Genomic DNA, 26408 nt, shown 5'->3' with positions numbered 1-26408 from the left:
TTAAACGTTAATGCAATTTTGGGTCATCCTGTATTCTAAAACAGGGTGCTGCTGAACTTGGGATTTTTTTCATTATTACAGGTGATACTAGCGGTAACAAAAAAATTGAAGGACGAACGCGGTGCGAGACACGTTTCTGAACGAACCATTAGTAAGTTATCTGTCAAACAGAAACCGCACCGAACAAAAAAAAAAAAAATTTTTCTTACAGTGTTCTATAGAAAAGTAAACAAAGAAAATGCGGTGAAATCTACGTTATTCCTTATTTAAGTTACGAATAATTTATTCGTGAAGAAATTTGTTTGAATGATCTATTTACTTAAATAATTATCTACATACGAGTTTTTTTCAAATAATGTCCATCTAAATGGTTCAAATGGCTCTGAGCACTATGAGACTTAATTGCTGAGGTCATCAGTCCCCTAGAACAGAACTACTTAAACCTAACTAACCTAAGGAAATCACACACATCCATGCCCGAGGCAGGATTCGAACCTGCGACCGTAGCGGTCGCGCAGTTCCAGACTGTAGCGCCTAGAACCGCTCGGCCCCTCCGGCCGGCTAATGTCCATCTGTGCTTACCATTAATTCTTGAGCCTTCTTCCTCGTTCTTGTCGGAGCAGTTAACCGTCTCATTAGATCATTTGCTCGATTTAGACTCGAGAACAAGCTTACAATGAAGTACATCTACACGTCAGTAGTTTTTTTCTTTTTCTTGTGCTAGTAAAATTACTTTTGCTGACTATAAAGAACTAATTATGCACTTAGCCATTAAGGACAAAAAAAGACTGATATTTACAAAATATCAGTGGATAGTGTTCCGAAATCTGGAGGACTGGGTATAAACTACGATACCTTTGTGATATGACTTCCCTGTTTCGTCTGTCTTTCTTCGTCACTTCCTTCGTTACCTTTCCTCCTTATGTCCTAGCTGGCTGCATTCAGTATTTGGCTACTGTACCTAGTTCTTCTTTAAGTGAAAATGAGGACTCAGTTTTGTCCAAACACTGTACTGTGGTTTCTCATTTATACTTACGTCATGCTTTACACGCTCATGTTATTAACAGGTTTTGTAACCAAATGCGGGTATGTCCCCCTTTTACTTAGGACTTGCATATCATTTGTTTAAAAGAGCCCGATTGTCAAGTGCGAATCAATTTAGCACACTTGGGGATACTTCAAATCTTCATGGTTGCGAAATTATGATGTCAAGCCAGTTATTCTTAGAAAATAATATTTTGTGTCTTACATTTCTAACTTTGTAGACCTTAACTCTATCTAACTGTCTCGGTGTTCTGTTACTGTGAGTGAAAGTAGCGTGATTGAAGTTTCTTTTGTTTGTTGTAGACAAAGTTGACGATTATAATATGTTGTCACGCTGATCAATAAAAATATGTTTATCTGTTCTGCCCAAAGTATGTCTCAGTGTCAGTGCGCTTTTAATTGCTAGCTACTCAACCACGCAAATTTACAGTTTCACAGGTAAATCAGTGATTTTCAACAACCTTCTTTATTCGTTATCTCTTTAATTTTCGTTGTACAGTTGCCGAAAGGTTCAAAGAAAATTTTAGTTTGATTTCAAAAACGTACCCGACTGATATGATAATAGTTGTAGGTGACTTTAATTTACCCTCGATACGTTGGCAAAAATACATGTTTCATTTCGGAGGTACGCGCAAAATATCATCCGAAAGTTTGTTAACTAAATTCTATGAACATTATTTCGAGCATTCATGAGCTCACGCGAATAGTAAACGATTGTGAAAACACACTTGATCTATTAGCAACAAATAATCCTGAGTTAATAACGAGCCTCAAAACCGATTCAAGGATTAGTGAACACAGGGTTGTCGTAGCGAGATTGAATATTGTAATCCCAAAATCCTCGAAAAATAAGCGAAAAATATACCTATTGAAAAATGCAGACAAAAATTCACTTGGCGCCTTCCTGAGAGACACTCTCCACTCATTCCAAATTAATAATATAAGTGCACACCAGATATGGCTCAAATTCAAAGAAATAGTATCGGCAGCAATTGAGAGATTTATACCAAATAAATTAACAAACGATGGACCTGATTCTCCTTGGTACACAAAACGCATTAGAACACTGTTGCAGAAACAACGAAACAAACATGACAAATTTAAACAGGCGCAAAATACCCCAGATTGGAGATCTTTTACAGAAGCTCGAAATTTAGCGTGGACTTCTGTGCGAGATGCCTATAACAGTTTCAACAACGAAACTTCGTCTCGAAACGTGGCAGAAGATCCAAAGGGATTCTGGTTGTATGGGAAGTATGTTAGCGGCAAGAAACAATCAATGCCATCTCTGCGCGATAGTAATGGAGATACTATCGAAGACAGTGCTGCAAAAGCACAGTTACTATATACAGCCTTCCGAAATGCCTTCACAAAAGAAGATGAAGTAAATATTCCAGAATTCGAATCGAGAACAACTGCCAACATGAGCAACGTAGAAGTAAATATCCTGGGACTATTGAAGCAACTTAAATCACTTAAAAAAACAAGTCTTCTAGTCCAGACCGTGAACTAATTAGGCTCCTTTCGGAGTATGCGGATGCATTAGCTCCATACTTAACAATCATATACAACCGTTCGCTCGACGGAAGATCCGTACCCAAAGACTGGAAAACTGCACAGGTCACACCACTATTAAACAAAGGTAATAAGAGTAATCCACTAAATAACAGGCCCATATCGTTAACGTCGATATGCGGCAGGATTTTGGAACAAATATAGTGTTCAAACATAATAAATAACCTCGAAGGAAAGAGTCTATTGACACACAGTCAACATGTGTTTAGGAAACATTATTCCTGTGAAGAACAACGAGCTCTTTATTCACATGAAGTGTTGAGTGCTATTAACATGGGGTTTCAGATCTATTCCTTATTTCTGGATTTTCGGAAGGCTTTTGACACTGCACCACAAAAGTGACTCGTTATGAAATTGCTTGCTCAATGAAACATCGTCTCAGTTATGTGACTGGATTTGTAATTTCCTGTCAGAGAGGTCACAGTTCGCAGTAACTGACGGAAAGTCATCAAGTAAAACAGAAGTGATTTCTGGCTTTCCCCAAGGTAGTGTTATAGGCCCTTTGCTGTTCCTTATCTATATCAACGATTAGGGAGACAATCTCAGCAGCCGTCTTCGGTTGTTTGTAGATGACACTGTCGTTTATCGACTAATAAAGTCATCAGATGATCAAAACAAACTGTATACGATTTAGAAAAGATAACTGAATGGTGCGAGAAGTGGCAGTTGAACCTCTATAACGAAAAGTGTGAGGTCATCCACATGTTTGCCAAAAGGAACTTGTCAAAATTTCAGTTACACGATAAATCAGTCTAATCTAAAAGCAGTAAATTCAACTAAATTCCTAGGTATTACAATTACGAATTGGAAGGAACACATAGATAACGTTGTGGGGAAGGTTAACCAAAGACAGCGGTTAATTGGCAGGACACTTAGAAAATGTAACACACCTACTAAGGAGACTATCTACACTACGCTTTTCCGTCCTCTTTTAGAATGCTGTTGCGCGGTGTGGGATCGTTACGAGATAGGACTTACGGAGGACATAGAAAAACTTCAAGGAAAGGCCGCACGTGGTGTATTATGGCGAAATATGGGAGAGAGTATCACAGGAATGATACAGGATTTGGGCTGGACATCATGAAAAGAAAGGCATATTCCGTTGCCTTGGAATTTTCTCACGAAATTCCAATCACCAACTTTCTCCTCGAAATTCGAAAATATTTTGTTGACACCGACCTACATAGGGAGGAACGATCACGACGATAAAATAAGGGAAATCAGAGCTCGCACGGAAAGGTATAGATGTTCATTCTTTCCGGCCGCTATGCGAGACTGGAATGATAGAGAATTGTGAAGGTGGTTCGATGAACCCTCTGCGAGACACTTAAATGGTATTTGCAGAGTATCCATGTAGACGTAGATGTAGTAAACTTGATGGCCGCCGCTCGTATTTGAAACCAAATAAACTGACATTTAAAGGATTTGCGACGGGTGTTATGTGAGAAAATTACTGCTTAAAACCTTAGGGTACGTGAGAGTAAAGTCACACATTTTTTAGTTTTTCTTCGATTGTGGTCAATGAGCGGCATATTTTCCAACTGAAGTCATAGACTGAGATCTTATCTATAAACCATTGAAATTCCAGCTCTCTGATTGTTAATTATAGATTACATTACAATTTAGCTAAAGACATAACTGCGAGGTTTTAATCCATGTAGGTGTTCAAACCCACCTAGCCTGCAAATTGGAATATCCTGTTATTTCACAAAAAACAATTTAACAATCAAATTAGACAATCTCTTAAATAGTTGAGAATGGCAGAAAAGAGATGTTATAAAGCTGACTAGCCTTCCAATTACATTTTCTGGACATTAATGGGATGTTAATAATCTAAAGTGATCACACCTATATTATAGATTTTTCACTGGAAAACTTACTCATCACAGTGCAAAAATGAACAGGGCCACTGAATATTACATTGTATCAAATACAATCTTAAGGTTTTAGCCAATTGATAAAGACAATTTCATAAAAACTGTCAATTTTCATACTTATACTATAAACCAATATCGCAGCTTTAATGTTTTGTGTTTCCTCACTATTAGACACACAGTGACCGTCACATAAGTTCTGTATATTAGCTTATAAAATTTCAAAAACTACTTTCTGTAGTAGGAAAAGCACACACCAAAAATTTAAAGTAAAAATTTAAATAATATCCTTAAGGGAACTACAACCATCTGAGCTACCCAAGCATGACCCACCAGCCGTCCTCACACCTGTACTTCCACAGGTACCTCGTCTCCTACCTTACAAACTTTGCAGAAGCTCTCCTGCGAACCTTGCAGAACTAGCACTCCTGAAAGAAAGGATATTGCGGAGACATGGCTTAGCCACGGCTTGGGGGATGTTCCCTTAATGAGATTTTCACCCTGCAGCGGAGCGTGCGCTGATATGAAACTTCCTGGCGGATTAAAACTGTGTGCCAGACCGAGACTCGGACTCGTACACTCCGCTGCAGAGTGAAAATTTCATCCTGGAAACATCCCCCAAGCAAAGCCCTGTCTCTGCAGTATCCTTTCGTCCGGGAATGCTAGTTCTGCCAGTTTCACAGGAGAACTTCAGAAAAGTTTGGAAGCTAGAAAACGAGGTACTGGCGAAAGTAAAGCTGTGTGACGGGTCGTGCGTCGTGCTTGGGTATCTCAGATGGTCAGTTCTGCTCTGGCAGCCGTGCGAAGCAGACGTGCCGTGTATACTCTCCGCCAGCAGCGTGGGCCCGCGCGCTTTGTTTTGTTCCTCCGTCCGACACTAACGTGCCGCCTTAGCGCTACAATATCATGGCTAACCAATACAGAAGATCAACCTTGAAATTCTCAGACCAAAGGTGGTCGAAGTCGAACGATTTTTAAAAGAGGAAACCAAGATCCCGGCTGCCGACATTGTCGGCATCCACTTTTCGATCGTCAGTGGCACAGTTTATGTAAAACTCAAAAACGAAGCTACATGGGCCCAAGGTGCTTCGTGCGATGAAACAATAATTCCCCTTCTGCCATGCAGACAGAATTGTTAGCAACGCCGAGGTCGGCCGATTCGCAATGGAACTGCAGACTATGCGCATATTCGAACTTCCATTTGAACTCCCTGCGGCAGACGTTGTAGCGGCAGTCTGCCCCTACGCCCTACGGCACACGTGGCTGAAAAATGGACCCAGTTTAAGACGTATCCAATGCTCAATGGAGTACGCCAAGTGCGTATTGATCGCCAACGACACGTGCCATCCCACCTGCGGATAGGAGGGTGCTGGGCCATACTTATTTATGGCGGTCAGCCGAAGACGTGTTCCGGATGCGGCAGGGAAAGTCACCTTCGTTCCGACTGCCTCCAGCGTCGGATCACACAACTCCCACCGACGGACGTTGCACCTCCACCGACGAAGACTTAAGCGGCGGCGCTCACGGCGTTCTCCACAAAACAGACACAGCCGACCGATTTAACGGCATAAGAATCCCCTTCCACGGACAAAAACCCGGATGATCAGCCGGCCTGGCCAGTGGCGGAAAATAGTACGATGAACCTGGGACTACCGAACGCGCCGGATATTGACGACAGCAAGATGGCGATTTATTCCTTTATTGTACCGACCGTGACATTCGTCCCAGCGGGGCATGAGTCAGTGCCGTCTTCTGACAATGAAGGCTACGTACGGAAACAGTGATCACCGAAATGCCGAAAGTACCGTCGGCGGACCATGTCGGAACACGTGTCGGAACACGGCAGTTCAGATTCGGCCGGGGAAAAACAAGTGATCACTCAAGAAGCAGCGAGGCAGGCCGTTTCCACTGACTCCAATCTTGCAGAACAGACGGAGAAAGTTGGACTCAACTACCAGCCCCTTGAAATAAACAGCGAGCATCAGGAAGGTACCAGTGCAGGCAGCGATGTCGCCCGGTCCCTTACTGTCAAACATTCCGAACCTATCGAACATGAACAGACATCCTCACCCGCTTCGTGGGCCGAGGACGTCGAGACACAAGATCCCGATCCGGGGCCAGCTACAGCGCCGCCCGATTAAGCAGCATGAGCACCACAAGGAGGACCGCGTTCGGTGGGGGGGAGTAACTCAACTTCCGCTTCTCTCCAACGTCAACATGGATTACCTCGCCCAACCAACGCGCCGCCAGGCTTACCGCCCGGTGACAATGAATATCAATATGATAAAACTAATTGAGAAGAAAGACTAATTGAGTTCTGTAACAAGTTTCAGCTAGTAATAGCGAATATGTTGTTCAAGTATCACAAGAGGAGGAGGTATACTTGGAAAAGGCCGGGAAATACGGGAAGATTTCAATTAGATTACATCATGGTCAGACAGAGATTCCGAAATCAGATACTGGATTGTAAGGCGTACCCAGGAGCAGATATAGACTCAGATCACAATATACTAGTAATGAAGAGTAGGCTGAAGTTCAAGACATTAGTCAGGAAGAATCAATACGCAAAGAAGTGGGATACGAAAGTACTAAGGAATGACGAGATACGTTTGAAGTTCTCTAACGCTATAGATACAGCAATAAGGAATAGTGCAGTAGGCAGTACGGTTGAAGAGGAATCGACATCTCTAAAAAGATGTTGGGAAGGAAAACATAGGTACAAATAAGGTAGCTGCGAAGAAACCATGGGTAACAGAAGAAATACTTCAGTTGATTCATGAAAGGAGGAAGTACAAACATGTTACGGGAAAATCAGGAATACAGAAATACAAGTCGCTGAGGACTGAAATAAATAGGAAGTGCAGGGAAGCTAAGACGAAATGGCTGCAGGAAAAATGTGAAGACATAGATAAAGATATGATTGTCGGAAGGACAGACTCAGCATACAGAAAAGTCAAAACAACCTTTGGTGACATTAAAAGCAACGGTGGTAACATTAACAGAGCAACGGGAATTCCACTGTGAAATGCAGAGGAGAGAGCAGACAGGTGGAAAGAATACATTGAAAGCCTCTATGAGGGTGAAGATTTGTGTGATGTGATAGAAGAAGAAACAGGAGTCGATTTAGAAGAGATAGGGGATCCAGTATTAGAATCGGAATTTAAAAGAGCTTTGGAGGACTTACGGTCAAATAAGGCAGAAGGGATAGATAACATTCCATCAGAATTTCTAAAATCATTGGGGGAAGTGGCAACAAAACGACTATTCACGTTGGTGTGTAGAATATATGAGTCTGGCGACATACCAACTGACTTTCGGAAAAGCATCATCCACACAAATCCGAAGACGGCAAGAGCTGATAAGTGCGAGAATTATCGCACAATCAGCTTAACAGCCATGCATCGAAGCTGCTTACAAGAATAATATACAGAAGAATGGAAGAGAAAATTGATAATGCGCTAGGTGACGATCAGTTTGGCTTTAGGAAAAGTAAAGGGACGAGGGAGGCAATTCTGACGTTACGGCTAATAATGGAAGCAAGGCTAAAGAAAAATCAAGACACTTTCATAGGATTTGTCGACCTGGAAAAAGCGTTCGACAATATTAAATGGTGCAAGCAGTTCGAGATTCTGAAAAAAGTAGGGGTAAACTATAGGGAGAGACGGGTCATATACAATGTGTACAACAACGAAGAGGGAACAATAGGAGTGGACGATCAAGAACGAAGTGCTCGTATTTAGAAGGGTGCAAGACAGGGCTGTAGCCTTTCGCCCCTACTCTTCAATCTGTACATCGAGGAAGCAATGATGGAAATAAAAGAAAGGTTCAGGAGTGGAATTAAAATACAAGGAGAAAGGATATCAATGAGACGATTCGCTGATGACATTGCTATCCGGAGTGAAAGTGAAGAAGAATTAAATGATCTTCTGAACGGAATGAACAGTCTAATGTGTTCACAGTATGGTTTGAGAGTAAATCGGAGAAAGACGAAGGTAATGAGAAGTAGTAGAAATGAGAACAGCGAGAAACTTAACATCAGGATTGATGGTCACGAAGTCAGTGAAGTTAAGAAATTCTGCTACCTAGGCAGTAAAATAACCAATGACGGACGGAGCAAGGAGGACGTCAAAAGCAGACTCCCTATGGCAAAAACGGCATATCTGGCCAAGAGAAGTCTACTAATATCAAATACCGGCCTTAATTTGAGGAAGAAATTTCTGAGGATGTACGTCTGGAGTACAGCATTGTATGGTAGTGAAACATGGACTGTGGGAAAACCGGAACAGAAGATGGTTCAAATGGCTCTGAGCACTATGGGACTCAACTGCTGTGGTCATAAGTCCCCTAGAACTTAGAACTACTTAAACCTAACTATCCTAAGGACAGCACACAACACCCAGCCATCACGAGGCAGAGAAAATCCCTGACCCCGCCGGGAATCGAACCCGGGAACCCGGGCGTGGGAAGCGAGAACGCTACCGCACGACCACGAGATGCGGGCTGGAACAGAAGAGAATCGAAGCATTTGAGATGTGGTGCTATAGACGAATGTTGAAAATTAGGTGGACTGATAAGGTTAGGAATGAGGAGGTTCTATGCAGAATCGGAGAGGAAAGGAATATGTGGAAAACACTCATAAGGAGAAGGGACAGGATGATAGGACAGCTGCTAAGACATGAGAAAATGACTCCCATGGTAATAGAAGGTGCTGTAGAGGGCAAAAACTGTAGAGGAAGACAGAGATTGGAATACGTCAAGCAAATAATTGAGGACGTAGGTTGCAAGTGCTACTCTGAGATCCAGAGGTTAGCACAGGAAAGGAATTCGTGGCGGGCCGCATCAAACCAGTCAGTAGACTGATGACCAAAAAAAAAGTTCTCCTGTCAAGATCCAACTCTTCAAAGAAAGAATACGAGCCCTGGGAGTTCATTTTGCTTCCTGCAAGAAGTGAAAACGACCGCACTCCCCAGCTTTTATGGTTACGCACCATATTTGACGCCCGGTGGTCCTGCAGACACCGGAGTGGCAATACTAGTGCCTGATTGTGTTGAAGTTACTGATGTCACGTATCTTCCCTCTGCTCGAGGAATAGCACTTACGGCGCTCAACACCCGTTTCATTAATGTTTACGCTCCGTCGGGTTCCACCAGACGTCACGGCCGCGCCGGATTCTACTCCAAGAATATGGCACCCTTTTTCCTCGGCCGGTACGAAAACAGCGTCTTCGCCGGCGATTTTAATTGCGTACTTGACCCCAAGGACTAAATCGCACACTACATGCCATGTCCGGAACTCGGAGCGATGATCCAAGAACTTTACTTGTGCGACACGTGAGAAAAAGTCCACAGTAATCACTCTAGCCATACTCATCTTACTAGTCATTCGGCCAGCCTACTAGATCGAAAATACGTGTCTCAAGGCCTCACACAGTGAGTGGTGGGCGCCGAACAATGGCCTCAGGCCTATTCAAATCATAGTGCGTATATCTGCACTGTACATCTCCTCCCCCAACAAGTCTGGCGCAGCAATGGCTTTTAGAAGCTTAATATAACTCACCTCCAGGAACTCGATTGCCATCGGCAAGTTGAAGTAACGTGAACTGACTGTGAACGCAGTCACCCCCGATACACCTCGACCCTGGAGTGGTGGCTTCTCTGTGTCAAACCAGCAATGCGCAGGACACGTATGCAGTTTGGCAACGTCGTGGCTGCGTGGCATCGGTGGACTCTAGATTTTTACTACGCGACACTCAGGGACATCGACGCCTTAGACCCCTCCCCGGAGAGACAACATGACCTAGGTAGAATCAAGGCTCACATACTATCATTGACGAAGCGCAGACTAGAAGGTGCCGTAGTCCGCTCGCGACGGCACGACCTAACGGCCGCAGAGGAACCCACTATGCACCACGTTCTGGCGGATAAGCCCCGCCATCGCCAACAATTAATCACACAACTCAGGACACAAGACGATCGCTTCTGTACGACCCAAGCAACCATATAAAGGCGGTGGAGGATCCTTTTCGTCATCTTTACCGTTGATGACGAGGCCACTACTGAAGTGTTACAGCAGGTAACACATGCTATCGCCAAGGCCAACGTAAATGCACTAACGGAGGAAGTCCTACTCGAAGAAGGCGAAGGTGACCTGCCACGCTCGGTCATTATGTTCCGCGAACTTATGTCTCCAGACTGGGTTGTGCCGCCAGCGTTTGTAGAAGGACTTCTCATACCGGTACACAAGCCAGGTGGAGAGCGATCAGTTAACGTCTATAGGCTGCTCACAATGCTGAAGGCCGACTACAAGATTTTGGTCATGCTTATGGCGGGCCGTATTAAGACGACTTTGCGGATGATCACTTCCAATTACAAAATGATGTAGAGAGAATTTCTGTATGGAGCGAAAATTGGAAATTATCACTAAGCAAAGAAAAGTGCGATGTCATCCAGTTGAGTACTAAAAGAAATTCAATAAATTTTGGGTATACGATAAATCGTACAAATCAATTCGACTAAATACCTAGGAATTAAAATTACGAGCTACTTAAAGTGGAACGACCAAATAGATAATATTGTGGGGAAGGCGAAACAAAGCTGCGCTTCGTTGGCGGAACACACAGAGGATGCGACAAACCCGCTAAAGAGACAGATTACATTACACTTGTCCTTCCTCCGCTGGAATATTGCTGCGTGGTATGGGATCCTTATGAGGTAGGACTGACGGAGGACATCGAAAAAGTGCAAAGAAGAGCTGCTCGTTTCGTGTTATCGAGCAATAGGGATGAGAGTGTCACTGATATGAAATGCGAGTTGGGGTATCAGTCACTGAAACAAAGGCGGTTTGCTTTGCGACGGGATCTATTTACGAACTGTCAATCACCTGCTGTCTCTTCAGAATGCTAAAATATTTAGTTGACACACACCTACGTGGGATGAAATGGTCATCATAATAAAATACGAGAAATTAAAGCTCGAGCGGAAAAATTTAGGTGCTCCTTTTTCCCACGCGCCATTCGAGAGTGGAATGGTAGAGAAGACGTATGAAAACAGTTCGATGAACCCTCTTCCAGGCACTTAACTGCAGAGTAACCATGTAGATGTAGATGTAGATATAGATGATCCTCGCCCCAGAACAGACGTCGCATGGGGGAGACTGCAGGGACTTAATACCGATCGCCTATTCCTGCCGACTGAGAGCGGCGATCATCGATTTCAAGCGCGCATTTGATAGAGCGCACCATAACTTCCTCCTACGAGTGATGGACAGGTCTCTACGACAGGTTTGTCCCCTTTCTACCTACCTTTATGCAATCGCACTCGAGCCACTCCTCGGGGGACTTAGCCATCGGCTATCGGGCATCACGTTGCGGAACGTCACCTTTCGTTATAGGGCATACGCTGACGACCTGCTACTGCTGGTTCGTTCCAATGACGAAGTTAAAAGCGTACTAACCTGGATTGAGCGGTACGGACAAGCTGCCGGCAGTCTTCTGAACATCAACAAGTCGGCGGCGTTAGATATTAGGCGTGGTCTCGGACCGGAAGCCCTCGCTCCCCTCCCACCAGTTTCTGATTTTGGGAATCACGTTCACGAAGGATATACGCAAAATACCTTCAGTAAACTATCGACGGTTACGACATCATATGCACGATGGTGCACCAGAACCTGCCCCGGGACTTGAATCAGCTACGCTGTGTGGAATACTTGAACCTCTACGTGGCATCAAATCTCAACAACGTGGCACAAGTCCTCCCACTACCGCTGCAGATAGGTTGCCGGCTTCAGGCAGGCATCAGTTACTACGTTTCCGCAGATCATATATTTAAAATACGATACGACACTCTTACCCTGCCATTGCCGAAAAGGGGGCTGGCACTGGTCAACGTCAGGGCCACAGAAGTAAACATACCTCTCTCACGGGTCCTTTACTACATGTTCTGATGCCAGTCTCTGACGTCCCCCGGTGTTGGTTGCCCACGTCGCACCACAGCTCTCTTATGTGTCGACCTTCAGTCTTGATTACAGTTACGTCAGCTCAAACCTCCCTGCCACACGTCCAGCTAAGGCGAAAGATTTTTATACCAATCTTCTGCGGGCTGTTCCCCATAACGTGGTGGAAAACAAGTACCCTATGATTCATTGGCCAAAAGTGTGGAAAACGATACACCATAACTTTCTGTCAACCACGGTGCGTTTGAAGTGGTATCAGATCGCCAACAAAAATATGCGACACGACAGCCGCTTCACGCTATTGGACTGGCAGGCTCACCTTATTGCCCAGTTTGTCACCTCTTGGATACCGATGAACATCGTTTTGCATGCGTATCGTCGTCCGGAGTTAGGCGACTAACACAGAAGATGTTGTCTTGTTACCTCCGGGTCACACCTGATATGACTGACCCTCAGACCCTCCTCTGTACAGATCAATCTTACTTTCGCGCAGAAAAATATCATGTGCTTACATGGTTCAAAGGAATTACCGTCGCATATATCTTCAGGGACGGAGCAGCTTGATTACTAGTGGTTCCTACAAAATGCTCACGATGCCCTCGAACGCACACCGAGATACCGTACGCTCTTCGCAAATTATTTACGCTGAGTTTTCGTCAACCCCCCACTCACTTGGGGAGTGCCAAGCTGCGGTTAATGTTCTGTGCCGCATCACACTTACGGCTGAACGTCCTGCCTTGTCAGCGATGAGACAAGGAAACGACAGGCTACTTCAAGGATTCCTGTTTTCCTTGAGGCACTAACGAAGCAGAATGTCTCCCTTCAAAGGCGCTGTTGCAGATATCAGAGAACGCTGGCGAAGTACCAAGTAGAACAAGTTTCCTTTATTGAAGACTTTTTTTTAGCTGGAATCGCATTAGTGGTTTACATTTTTATTATTTTGTTTACTTTTTGAATGCCACCTTTATTGTTGTAACACTCAGTTTCTAGAATTATCACTTGTACACGTTTCCTTAAAAAAGGATGGCATAGCACTTGCCCACGAAAGGCAATGTTCTCGAGTTCGAGTCTCGGTCCAGCACACATTTTTAAGCTTCCAGGAAGTTTCAACCTGCAACCTAATTAGTTCTTTAATGGTTTCAGAACCACTGTCAGACTTAGTTAAATTACTTCTACTACAAAGTACTATTTGACTGTGATACGAGGAAAGGATAGATTTTAAGTTAACTAGGTTAATTCATGCGTACCAATAGATAAGTATTTTTTAATATGGGGTATGTTATGGCGTAATGTCAAACGCCGGCACGCCACAGAGAAGAAGTGGCTGTGAGAAGACTTCAGTCAATCGCACACTGACCGACCTATTTCCAGGAAGACAATGCGAAAGCAGTGACACCTATGTGGAGAGGACGCAAGCGCTGCGACCGACTGGTGATGGCGCAGTTCTATAGCAGCGTCAACGTGACCCAGCTGAATAGCAGCTTCAAGATTAGGCACTTGTGTAGCATCGCCAACACTAGATAACTCAGCTTGCACTCTGTATGCAGCACAGATTCGGGACAGTCTATATTTAAGAAGATTACTTATTTTGTATGTCACCCTTTGATTACGATACATCTGCGTAATTGCAAAAGTTCAGTACTGTAATTTTCATTTTGTCATAAAACTCATTAATACGATTTGTTTGAATGTTTGTCTATAGCACTGAGTATGCAGGTTTCGTAAACACCACAAGGTGCAACGGATTAAAGATCGCGCCTTGATTTTTGTACAAGTGAAAGTCATAATTACTTCCAACCACAAAACTGCTACGTTGCTTTGGTCGTCTTTCCGTGTTGTCAGTATACTTGACATAAATCAAAAGCAGGAAATCCTTAGCAGTGTGCGGCTCGGTACCATCTTCAGGAGGCGAGTCGTAGCCGGTCAAACATAGGGCGTTCCACCACTCTCTGGGCCGACTCCTGTGGCACACACTGCAAGAAAGGAGCTTGTAACGAAGCAGGGTTGCCCACTGCTATCCTGTTTTGCTTTTACACTCCTTCAGTAACTTAGTTAAGCAATGAACTTTTATTTCTTTTCATTTTCTCTACTCAGATTCCGACTACAGATTCTGTGGCCTCCAGCCTCATAGCACAGAATTCAGAAATAGTTTAAATGAAATTACCCTAGTAAAATCTATGATTTCAGTACATTCTAATGTCTATTCTGAAAGAAATGAGCTAATTAGTTTTAGTGGAAATGTATCCTATTAAAAGTTATGAACAATGACGTATATTGTGCAATAAATATTAAGTAAAATTCGAGTGAGCTAATAGATCGAGTTCAGCTTTAAGACTGCATCCAATAGAAAGCCTAAATTTTACTGATTGCAACAAAGTATTTAAATTAACCTAAAGACTATTAGTTAAATAGATATTAAGACTTTCAGTGCCAATTGTGACCAAACTACTGAATAATTCCGAGATCTGTTTTGATACTTTTGCTACCTATATTTTTCTACATAAAATGACTCCAGTCTCAACTTTGTAAGTGCATTACTTAAGAATTAAGTAAATCTGAATAAGTAAAAATTATTGTTCAAGACGGCTGCCATGGCTATAAGTCGGGAATTCCCACTGCAGATGCACAAGTTAGTTCAGCGTATTTAAATTCATACAGCTAACTCATGTTATTTAAGCAAAAAACCCAATAGTTAACTTCAAAACCAATTAGAAAGGATAATTTTAACCCTGGGAAATTATAAGCTAGAATATATTAACAGAAACAGTGAAATATTCAAGCACTCGTCCATATAAGGTCCGAGCTCGTGCAGTTCTAAGTTAGTTCTCGGTCAGATTCTCATGGAGCGAAAGTGCGGCAAGTCGGTGGCGGAATGTGATGTGATAATACTTGAAACAGAAGCTTATCTTTTCCGGTCGGTAGCAAAAAAGTGTAATTGTATTCGGCTTTGAACATTTAACGCGTATATCGAACATTGTTAAAGACTGGGAGTTTTTGACCTACCTAATGTGACGATTATTAAGTGTAAGAGGCCTGGTCACATGAATGTTATGTGTGTCAGTGATAACAAATAAATCGCACTGTGGTTGTCATAAATGTTCAACAATGAATACGGTCTTGACTTTTGAATTTGGATAAGATAATCTAGGATCCTGGCTTCTTAATTGCAGTGTCATTTAGGTGAGGCGGACGCAGCTACCGAGAAGACAGTGTTGAATAAGCAAAGCAAGGTAGGTCAGGAACACTGCGCACTATCTACTGGGTGTGGAAATGTTTCACTGCATCCGGTTGTGACGTGAACTTTATGTGGCAGTAATACAAGGATTCAGCCTGGCACGTTACAAGCTGTGTATCAGGATGTGGTTCACGGAGAAAATTCCGAGAGCATACATTCCTAGATGAGTCAGTGAATGTAATGCATCCTCTTACATATATCTCATGAACATAAAGGTTAGAGATTTGAGCTCGCACAGAGGCTTCCCAACAATCTTTCCCTAGTTGTGATATTGGCACAGGAAGCACCCTAATCCACATAGTGCAAGGTGGTCTGCAGAGGAATATGACGACGAAACAAATTCCTGATGTTGGGCGTCATGCGAGGTGTTAAACTCGTTGTCGGTATCAGGGCGAGAAAGCCCATAACGACTGCCCAGCCGGCGACGCCGTCACCGCCGCCGACAAACAGCCGCCTTCCGCTAATCCCGCCGACGCGGTCGGAGGCTCGCGTTCCGGCGGCTTCCGGCAGGTGGCAGCAGCGGCGGTCTGGAGGCTGCGCGCGGCGCGCAGTTCGCGGACCGCGCAGTGTTGGCTGGGCAGGCGGAGCGCGCGGTCGTGGATTTGCAGACGCGCGTCTCGCGGCGCGCCTACCCTGGCAGCGGCAGGCAACCCGCGCAGCGCACAGTAGCAGGTGAGCCGCCGGTCGGCGGAGTGCCCACCGCGGCGGGCGGCAGGTGTCTCCAAGGAAACCACGACCGCCGAACAGTGCCCGCGCAAGATCCTCTATGAGCCGCCGAAAGACTTCGTGGAGAAACGTACCGCTGAACGCGCTATTCTAAAACGGTAATATTTCAAAAACGTTAGCTGCTTTTTTAATTCGCCCTTCTGTTTCGCGCAGCCATAATGAAACGCTTTCTTAGCTTTCCTTCGTTCGTCAGACGGCCACTCCCCATTTGATCAAGAGCTCATTCTGTCCCGGAAGAGCTCATCTACTGCTGACAGCTCCTGCTTGGACAGCAACTGATCCCAGCTGTTAAAAGTCTGATTTTCTAATGTACTCAAATCACACTATCATGTTACAGAACGGGTCGACGTTCTGTGGCCTGTACACAGAGAAAAATATTTTGTACATTCCACATTTATATAAAATATTACATGGAAGAGCTTATAAAGCTTTCACAACCAACATGCATGTAAAATGTATGCAGCCTTCGACATATAGTTGACTAATATCTGTACTTTTTGAATGCAATCCAAACGCTGTACTGAACGAATAAACATGGTTGGTTTAAAGACTCTATTAATATACTACATGCGTACGTATCAAAACCATTGTGGATAGCGTAAAACAAAAGTAATATTCACGAGGTACATTATTATCTTTGCCATCTGGGCATCCTAATCGTGCTTTACCGGGGTTCCAGTATACTCCATAACTTCGTAAACAGGATCCTGTCTCATATATGTTTAATTTGATCTTCCGTTATGTCTCTGATGACATGAATGGGAGTAACATTTTCAAACTTCTTTTTTCCTGGTAAAGATACAAACGTATCTGACGGAAGGATATTGAGCAGTTAAGGAAAGAGAGATTGGCAAGTGAGCTCTCAAATGGATACGCTCCATAGAAACTAGCGCAAAATATTTGCCTTTTATTATCCAGTCGATATACTTGCCAAAAATAATAGCACAAACATTGATAAAAGGATGGTAAAACTTTTCGCATCTTCGATATCAGTGTCTTTGAGACGAAGGAAAGGCTCTCATTGGACGAAGGGGGCGAGGGTAACCAGTCTCGCGCTTATTCTTTTGACGAGTCACAAAGGCATTTGGCTAAATGGAAAAGGGTAAAACCTGACTCTTGATGCACAGGCCATGAAATGAACGATGATCGACCCGGGTATTAATCCAGGGCGTCACCGTCACGCCATGATTCTAGATCTGCGTTCTACGGCACTTACCGTTATTGAGTACTTTGGCGTCGATGACGTACACGTTAAAGTCCATATACGCCTTAACATCGCACATACTGACATACTTTACTGTGTCGTTAGTGCACCATCCGCGAATGTAAATGGCTCAGTACAAGCTATGTATCAGTTCACCGTTCGTCCGCTAATGGGTAACTGGCACGGCTGTGGATGTTTGGCCGACACGGCAGCCGGAATCGATTGACAATTTAAGAGACAAGTGATAAGGAATGACCTTTCGAAATACAATGAGATATAGTGGTTTTACTTATTCTCAATTGGAAATTTCAAAAGCGGATTTCGTCTTTTACAAATTAGATCGGTATTAAGATTTTTACGATACAGCTTATCTTTTCAAACGATCGATATAGTTTGACTGTGGAGTAATTTGAAGAATTGTAGAGAGTAAAACTAACTTGGCGTGATTAGATAAAGACAATTGCCGTCTCCTAGAACGCTATTTTTAAATTACACATTTTAGTATTAGGCCCCAGAAATGGTCTCATTAGCAATTTCTACTTGTTAAATCGCCATTAGAAGATGTATTTAAAAACATAAAGAAAGAGGATTAGTAAAAAACTGGGTAACTAAGTTACAAATTAAAGATTTTTACAGATTTATGTGTCCCTGAACACGTTTCACTAGTTATTAGGTAACGTAGTCAGGTGCACATAATTATATATAGACGTTCAGTTTGTAATTAATTTGGCTAGCCCCTTATTATCGTACAGGTGCTTTCTTCTTAAATAAATCGTCTGATAATTGCTTGGTAATAAGTCGAAGCAGCTAATAATATCATATCTGGTGCCGGAGCTTGAAGTATTGTGGAGGGTCATTAATTCCAGGGAGTCTATAAGTCTCTTCCAGGATCTCCTAGACTGTATTCTAAGTCCTACCCCTTCTCCATGCTGGAAGTGTCCTGTAGTCGATAACATGCAGTACGCAAAGGCGAATCTCATGGACAGGATCGGAAAAAATATAATCCTATTGATTGTCGAAATGTCTTTCCCCATTTATAATCGAATGAACTGCACATTTTTTATAATTTTTAGTATTTAGATAAAGTGACTATCAGTAGAGTGTTTCTTATACCTTGGACCATGAATTTATAAGCAATCTTTCCGACCGTGAAACTAAACCTCTTTCATCAGACTTCTGGGTGGTTCAACGCGGCCTGCAGGCTGCCACGAGTTCTTCTCATTCCTGTGTCTACCTCTTCATCTCTGAGTAGCACTTACATGACAGGTCCTCAATATTTGTGCGAATTTACCCCTCGTACAACTTATTCTATTACCTTTGAAGACACTGCATTGTGTCTTACTACAAGCCCTTTCATTCTGTCGCATTTTCACGTCAGATTTTCCCACATATACCTTTCCACGCCGATTCTGTGGACGACTTACTCATTTCTTATCACATCAGTTCCCGAAATTTTCTTCATCCTTCTATCTCATACCATCTCCAACATTTCGATTCTCTTCTTTTCCTGTTTTCCCACAGCCCGCGATTCGCTTCCAGAATCACCCACAGAAATTTTTTCCTCTAATAAAAATCTTTGTTTTGTACCTGCAAACTTATTTTAGGGAGCAGTGGCCTCTTTCACTGTGCTGGTCTGCTTCTTGCATCTCACTTGCTTACTCCGCTAGGCGTTAATTTGCTTCCAAGATAGAAAGAAGAATTCTTTCACTTCATCTTCAGCGTGGTCGCCAGTTGTTTGTTACATGTATCACTAATGTCGCTTCTCAGACTCCTAATTACCACTGTAACTACAAGAATAAACACGCGGAGGTATACGTCTTAATCAGCGCTCACCAATGCTGCTGTATTTCAGTTTGTCACTCGATTGCGGCCCAACACTGTTGGCACAAAAGTCAGTATTGAGGTCAGAGCAGTAGTCGTACATGATCTGATGAATCGACGTAGCTCGTGTACTAATATCGGTAAAGGAGCGAGTTGCGGTGACAGCTGCGGTACGATTTTCGCTGTCCGAGTACTGACACTCCTGTGGCCGGTGAACTTGAGGCCGTGAACAGCGCGTTGCCGCTACTGCGGGTAGTTATCTGACGTCCACGGCCACAGGCTGTGCGTTAACTGACGCCTAGCGCGCCACCCGTTTCTGCTTAATGAACCGCGAACGCTGCCTACTCTCTCTCTCTCTCTCTCTCTCTCTCTCTTCTCTCTTTCCCTCTCTCTAACGCACACACACCGCTCGCTTTTCGAGTCGAAAAGTTAGGTTCACGATGGGGGTAAAACGTTGGCGCTCTTCCACCGACCATACAAAGCCAAGGGATCTAGTCGCCGCTCTAAATATCAGTTCTATTTATTCCCCGTTTTACGGTTGCCGAGAGTGAAATGTCTTCATTAAAAACGGTAAACGCCTTGAAGGAGGTCATCAACATCTACATCCATAATCCGCAAGCCAACGCAAGGTATATGGCGGAGCGTACCATCTATCACGACTGCTAATTTCCTTTCATAAAAGAACAACCGCCTACATGCCACCGTACTACCCATTTCTCTTGCCTTGTCTTCGCGGTTCTTACGCGAAATGGGCGTTGCAGGCAGTAGAATCGTTCTGCAGTCGACTACCAATGCCTGTTCTCTAAAGCCGGCCGCTGTGTCCGAGCGATTCTAGGCGCTTCAGTCCGGAACCGCGCAACTGCTACGGTCGCAGGTTCGAATCCCGCCTCGGACATGGATGTGTGTGATGTCCTTAGGTTAGTTAGGTTCAAGTAGTTCTAAGTTCTAGGGGACTGATGACCTCAGATGTTACGTCCCACAGTGCTCAGAGCCATTTTTTCTAGACTTCCTCGTCAGCGTCTCGCGAAAAGAACGCCTCCAGGGATTACCATTTTGGGTTCACTAAGCATCTCAGTAACACTCGAGTGTTGATCGAACTTACCGGTAACAAATCTGTCAGCATGCATCTCAAATGCTTCGATTTCTTGCTTTAGTCCGATCTGGTGCGGATCCCAGACACGGAAGAATGGGTGACTCAAGCGTCCTCTACAAAGACCCCTTTGTAGATGAGCCACAGTTCCCTAAGACTCTCCCAAAAACCCGAAGTCGACCATTCGCCGTTCTCATTACCATGCTTACCTCCCTGTTTCATTTCAAATCACTTTCACACGTTACGCCTACATAGTTAATCGACGTGCGTCAAACACCACTCTACTAATGCTGTATTCGAACATTACAGGAATGTTATTCCTTCTCATGAGTATTAGCTTTCAATTTCTGGTCGTATATTTAGAGTAAGCTGCCATTCATCACATGAAATGGAATTCTAAGTCATCTTGTATCCTCTCCTGCAGTTACTCTAAAACCACACCTTCCCATACACCACAACTTCGTCAGCAAACAGACGCAGGTTGCCGCTCACCATACCCGTCAGATCATTTACGTGTATAGAAAATAAAGGTAGTCCTGACCAACGTCCTTTGGACACTCCTGAAGATATCCTTGTCTCTGACGAACACTCGCTATTGGCGACAACGTACTGGGGAACCTATACTGTATGGTCGGACCTTCTTTAAAAGTCTGCAGTGATGCATCATGTCAATCGCTTTCGGGAAATCTAGGAATATGGCATCTGCTTGTTCCCCATCGTCCTTTGCTCATAAGATATCGTTCGAGAATACGGCACGCATCAATGATGCCTTGTAAATCCGTACTGATTTGTCGAAAAAATATTATCTCTGCCATGGAAATTTATTAAAATCGAACTTACGTGCCGTCAATCATGATAGATCATATAAACATGGAAATCAAACATTACTGACGTAAACTGAAAATGAAGCCTTTCTGAAAACTGTCACCATCAGGAACTACGTCAATAATGAGCTGTAAAGGAACCAATCTAAATACTTACGTAAGCCCCAGCCAACAGAAACGGTCGATTTAAGACTGCAGGTGATCCTCTCGCTCGTTTCAGTATGCAGATACAACTCCACAGCGTAGGATAACACATGAATATTGACAGCGCACTGATGTTATTTAACTATGTTAATGCACTGGCTATCCACGCGGCAAGAGCATTATTGCCCGAGTAAGCCAAGGTCCCAGGTTGGAGTCCCGGCCGAGTACACCGTTGTAATCTGCCAAAGAGATAGAGGACAGTGTACATTCCGTTCCAGAAACAAATATTCATTTTACGTTAACACATATTACTACTAACAGCAGTTTCATCTGCCCTGAAAGTTTTATTTTTTTATTATTTGATGTTTTACACTACTGTGACGGCGATACCATACAAGCTGATGTAAATCATTTCGTATTATTTCGCAATGGTCAGTTGATCAAAGCTGACAGTAAATAAAGGTTTATTTTTTCGGCAACTCTTCGTGACTGTGAAAAATTACTTTCTTCGGATATTTACGAGCTGTGAGGCCCGACTTGAACAATGTATACTGACGCTTGTCAGTTTATTTATTACATGGAGAGAAATCAGAAAGACAAGCGCATGGAAACAATATTGTCTTCGCATTTTGTGTTTACGAGGAAAAATAAAGGAAAATTGATGCAATAAAACAAAAATTAAAACAATTTTATGGATCAGAAATGCTAAGTTTATTCCACTATGCGTTTTCGTGGCGTACACACCCATCTTAGGCGTGTCAATGAATGAAATTAGCATTTCTTTTCCTCGGTGGTATATTTTGTCGGCCTTTCACTGCATTTCTATATAAATTAGGTATTATTCTTACCTTGTTACCACAATATAGCTCTGAAGTCTTGCGTTATATGCGAATATACGGCAAACTTAATTGATTTAACAACCGTACTGTGATGACAAGTGCCCAGAAATAATTTATTTCGTAACGAAATCAAGTGTACAGCAACCAGCTGCCTACATCGAGAAAAGAAATACTGTTGTCAGCCACTGACTGATCCACCTGAAGTTAACGTAACGCGTCGCGGAGGAAACTCGCACAGGCATATAATTGGCTTTTGTTTTATGCACATTCGCGTTTTCCTAACCACAGTTGAACCTGGTCGAAAATAAGTTACAAAATAGAGACACTCCAAACAGTCGCCATGAAGTATTGCATTTCATGACTGAGATCTGCAAGGGTACGGCCGATTCATACGGTGGGCTTGCAGGAGCCTGCGCCCGTCATGTAAATCTAGTCTCAAAAAGGAAGTAATTTGACGTTAGCGTGTCCGCAATTATAATGAACTTTGGGAATAATATCGTGTAGAGTGATCAATGATTTTATTACTTACAATTACCTCTTTTGGCTATTGCCATTATCAGACCAAAGCTTAGGACTCCCTAAATGAAATTTAGTGCTAATTTGTAACGAACTCCATGTCGAGACAAAGAGGTAACACATTTTATGACCAAATGATACTAAACAAGTGAATGTAGTGGCAAACTATGAAACATTATGTGACATTATTTGTAGACATGAAGTGATATGAGCTGTGCTAGAATGTCTGCACCTTTCACCATTTGTATCCTACGTGATCTTAACATGTCCCGTCTATTAAATGAGTGTGATTTCTCGGTGGAAACCCACGTCTGGTGGATCTTTAACGAGATAGTGGTCATTTGACTCAATGGTGTCATCGGATTGCTAGATCTGTAAGTGGTACACCAAAGCTCCAGGAATGTCCGATCGCCATGGTCCGACGTGGCTTTCAGTCTCGCTTCCCTAAAACATATCATTAATGAAACTTACTGGCAGATTAAAACTGTGTGCCGGACCGAAACTCGAACTCGGGACCTGTCACGAGATCGAGTCTCGGTCCGGCACACAGTTTTAATTTGCCAGGAAGTTTCATATCAGCGCACACTCCGCTGCAGAGTGAAAATCTCATTCTGGGCACATCATTAACGTTCTACGGCTACTTTTTTGCGAATGTGAAATACGTGACAGAGTGTACAGATGATTGCACCGCACATTGGCATCACTTCCCATTCGATTCACGGATGCCGCGTCGAAAGGATGACCTATTTTACTTTTCTGCTTTATCTTGCGCGGACGGTCTCCAAAATAAGATCAAAACATGCGAAAATGTCTTATAAAAATTTTAATTGACATTATCACAATTACCTTACATTTGATTATTAATTTCGCTTACAAGGCAACCATCTTCCGATCATTATGCTACATTTTCTGTGTTTTTATGTACAGTGTAGATTACAACGTCATCGTTGGAAAGTGTTTCTCGGAACACGCTCATGAGAGAGCCAAGCGTTAATGAAACTGTTAGTTACGCAAACGAGGTGACAAAATGCAATTCTGTTCCACACTGGTTAACGGGTTTACATGAGTACAATGTTGATGTAGCGTCGTTACGAAGAGTAACACGTCATTAATTAAAAGTTTAAAGTTAGTCAAAGCCTGCATGTCACGAAATTGATTTTATATCTCGCGACGACGATATGTTGACATTGTACTCAAAAAGCATCTCTTAATATGCACGCTACAGAATTTCACTTTGAAAATTAGTTGGAGTAACGAATAGCTTATTGCAAGCCTGGCTCACTGATGTCCATGTTGCAGAAATCACTTTGAGTGAACGGCGTCGTGGCCTGCAGTGTACGCAAACACAGAACGTCTAGCATGAGTGGTCTAAAGATGATTGTCTAGCGACCGAAAAAAGTAATCACCTGTAAAGTAATGTGCTATTGCGATAAAAGTAATTAAATTGTTTTATAATTTTGTTATTCTTTTATTCGTCTTCTTCTTTTTCTTCTTTTGCTTGTGCCATATGCCCGCATCGACGCAGGATCAGCATTGTAATTTGAGGATTTTTTAACTGGTGGCCAGATTCCGTTCCCTCCTCCTCCGCAGAAGCCCCTGGGATGGAATACGTGCACACCGACTGCCTGCGTGTAGTGTCGTTGATGTGAAAGTGAGCGGAAGTTTTCGAAATGTTTTCGAATCGTGCAACTGAGGCGAGACTTGGGTGCCAGCCCGGTATTTACCTCGTGGAATGTGGAAAACATCCTAAAAACTACATCCAGGCTGGCCCAACACCGACCTTGTCCCTTAATCCGCCGGGATCATTCGATCCGAGGCCGGCGCATCTCTCCTCTCGGAAGCGATGCCGTAACACACACGCATATCCAAGAGGATATATATATATATATATACGAGTGTTGGAACTTAAATAGTGGCAAGTATTTATTCACAACCGATTCAAAAGAGTTACATGTTTGCAACTGTTACTGTCCTTCAAAGGAGTCACCAGCGTTCTGTAGAGCCCGTTGCCAGCGATGTGGAAGGCGTAGTATACCGTTAGCAGAGCCTGTCCTGTTGATGGTGCTATGGAGCGGTCTACTGCCTGTCGAATCTCTTGAACAGTTCTGAAGTGAATGCCACGAAGTGGTTCCTTCAACTTCGGAAACAAATCAAAGTCACAAGGACTTAAGTGCGGGGATAACGGTGGATGGTACAGTACTTACCAGTCCCATCGACGGAACAAAGTAGCCACAACCTCCGCTGTATGCGCCCGCGCATTGTCATGTAAATGATGGGTGGGTTGGGCAAAAAGTGTGGCCGCTTCTTTCGCAAAGCTGGTCGCAGGTGATGCTCCGAAAACGAACAGTAATACTGTGCATTGACGGCCTGCCGTGAAGGAACGTAACGCGTTAGGATAACACCACCACAGTCGTACACGAGAATCACCGTAACTTCAGACCGCTCCATTAGCACCATCAACAGAACAGGCTGTGCTAACGGTATACTACGCCTTCCACTTCGCTAGCAACGGGTTCTACACAACGCTGGTGACTACTCTGAAGAACGGTAACAGGGGCAAACATGTAACTCTTTTGTATCGGTTGTGAATAAATAGTTGCCACTATTTAAGTTCCAACAGTCGTATATAGCACAGATCTCCGTCACCTGGCGATGGTCGTCCTTACTCCAAGGAACAGATACGCAGTGGGGTAGGGACCTGTCCTGAACGGCTTTTCATAGAGTCTTGTAAAAAGGTTTCTCACGCGGAGTGGGCCGACTGTGGGCCAGTTTAAGGTTTGTCAACATTTCTTTTAATTTCTGTCACCAGCTAAATATCTCCGTTACCACTCGCATTGCCCTCTTTTTTATACCCTCGCTGTTCAAATGGCTCTGAGCACTATGGGACCTAACATCTATGGTCATTAGTCCCCTAGAACTTAGAACTACTTAAACCTAACTAACCTAAGGACATCACACAACACCCAGCCATGACGAGGCAGAGAAAATCCCTGACCCCGCTGGGAATCGAACCCGGGAACCCGGGCGGGGGAAGCGAGAACGCTACCGCACGACCACGAGATGCGGGCATACCCTCGCTGTTCTCGGTTGTTCCGACCTGATATGGGACGCAGTGCGGGCGATAAACTGATTCCTATACAATGTGTTTTAGATCCAGACTGTTATTTAACAGTGTACTAGAATCGTATACAGCCATTTCTTGTACCTGTAACTGAGACTTTGCGTTGTTTCTGTTTCATATTTCTACCCGTAGTTACTCTGAAACATACGCGTCGTTTGACTGATTCTAGTTGTGACTCATTAACCAGGTAGTTAATCATTATCCAGACTTTTACGTTACGTCTGGTGCACTATTTTAGATTTCTATATAATGAGAGCTAGTTGATAGTTTTTACACTAGGCTGTTTTCTAGGGGTCTAACCGCACATGAATACAATTTTGAGTACGTAGCGTTCTCTCGTAGATAATAGTTCAAAAACCTCATCCTCCTGAGAGCAAAGTTTAATAGCGACAGCCTTGCTTCTCTGTCCTAGGGCACGTCAGGTACGACGTCGGTGTCTGTACAT

At 43.5% G+C, this 26408-nt stretch overlaps 1 protein-coding gene across 3 annotated transcripts in view; it reads left to right on the top strand.

Moving 5' to 3' along the window:
• Positions 1-16260: 16260 nt before the first annotated feature.
• LOC126239825 (nectin-4-like) overlaps positions 16261-26408 on the top strand; it is a 470862-nt gene continuing 460714 nt past the window's right edge. For 2 of the 3 annotated variants that reach the window (XM_049947887.1, XM_049947889.1), the window contains exon 1: positions 16261-16502. The gene's annotated coding sequence lies outside the window, so the exon portion shown is untranslated. The remainder of the gene's footprint in view (positions 16503-26408) is intronic. The other variant, XM_049947888.1, reaches the window with a different exon arrangement.

Source organism: Schistocerca nitens, chromosome 1 (assembly GCF_023898315.1).
Source record: "Schistocerca nitens isolate TAMUIC-IGC-003100 chromosome 1, iqSchNite1.1, whole genome shotgun sequence".
In the NCBI taxonomy this organism is placed as follows: domain Eukaryota; kingdom Metazoa; phylum Arthropoda; class Insecta; order Orthoptera; family Acrididae; genus Schistocerca; species Schistocerca nitens.
The sequence above is the reverse complement of the archived record's forward strand: the minus strand, read 5'-3'. Positions and strand labels throughout refer to the sequence as shown.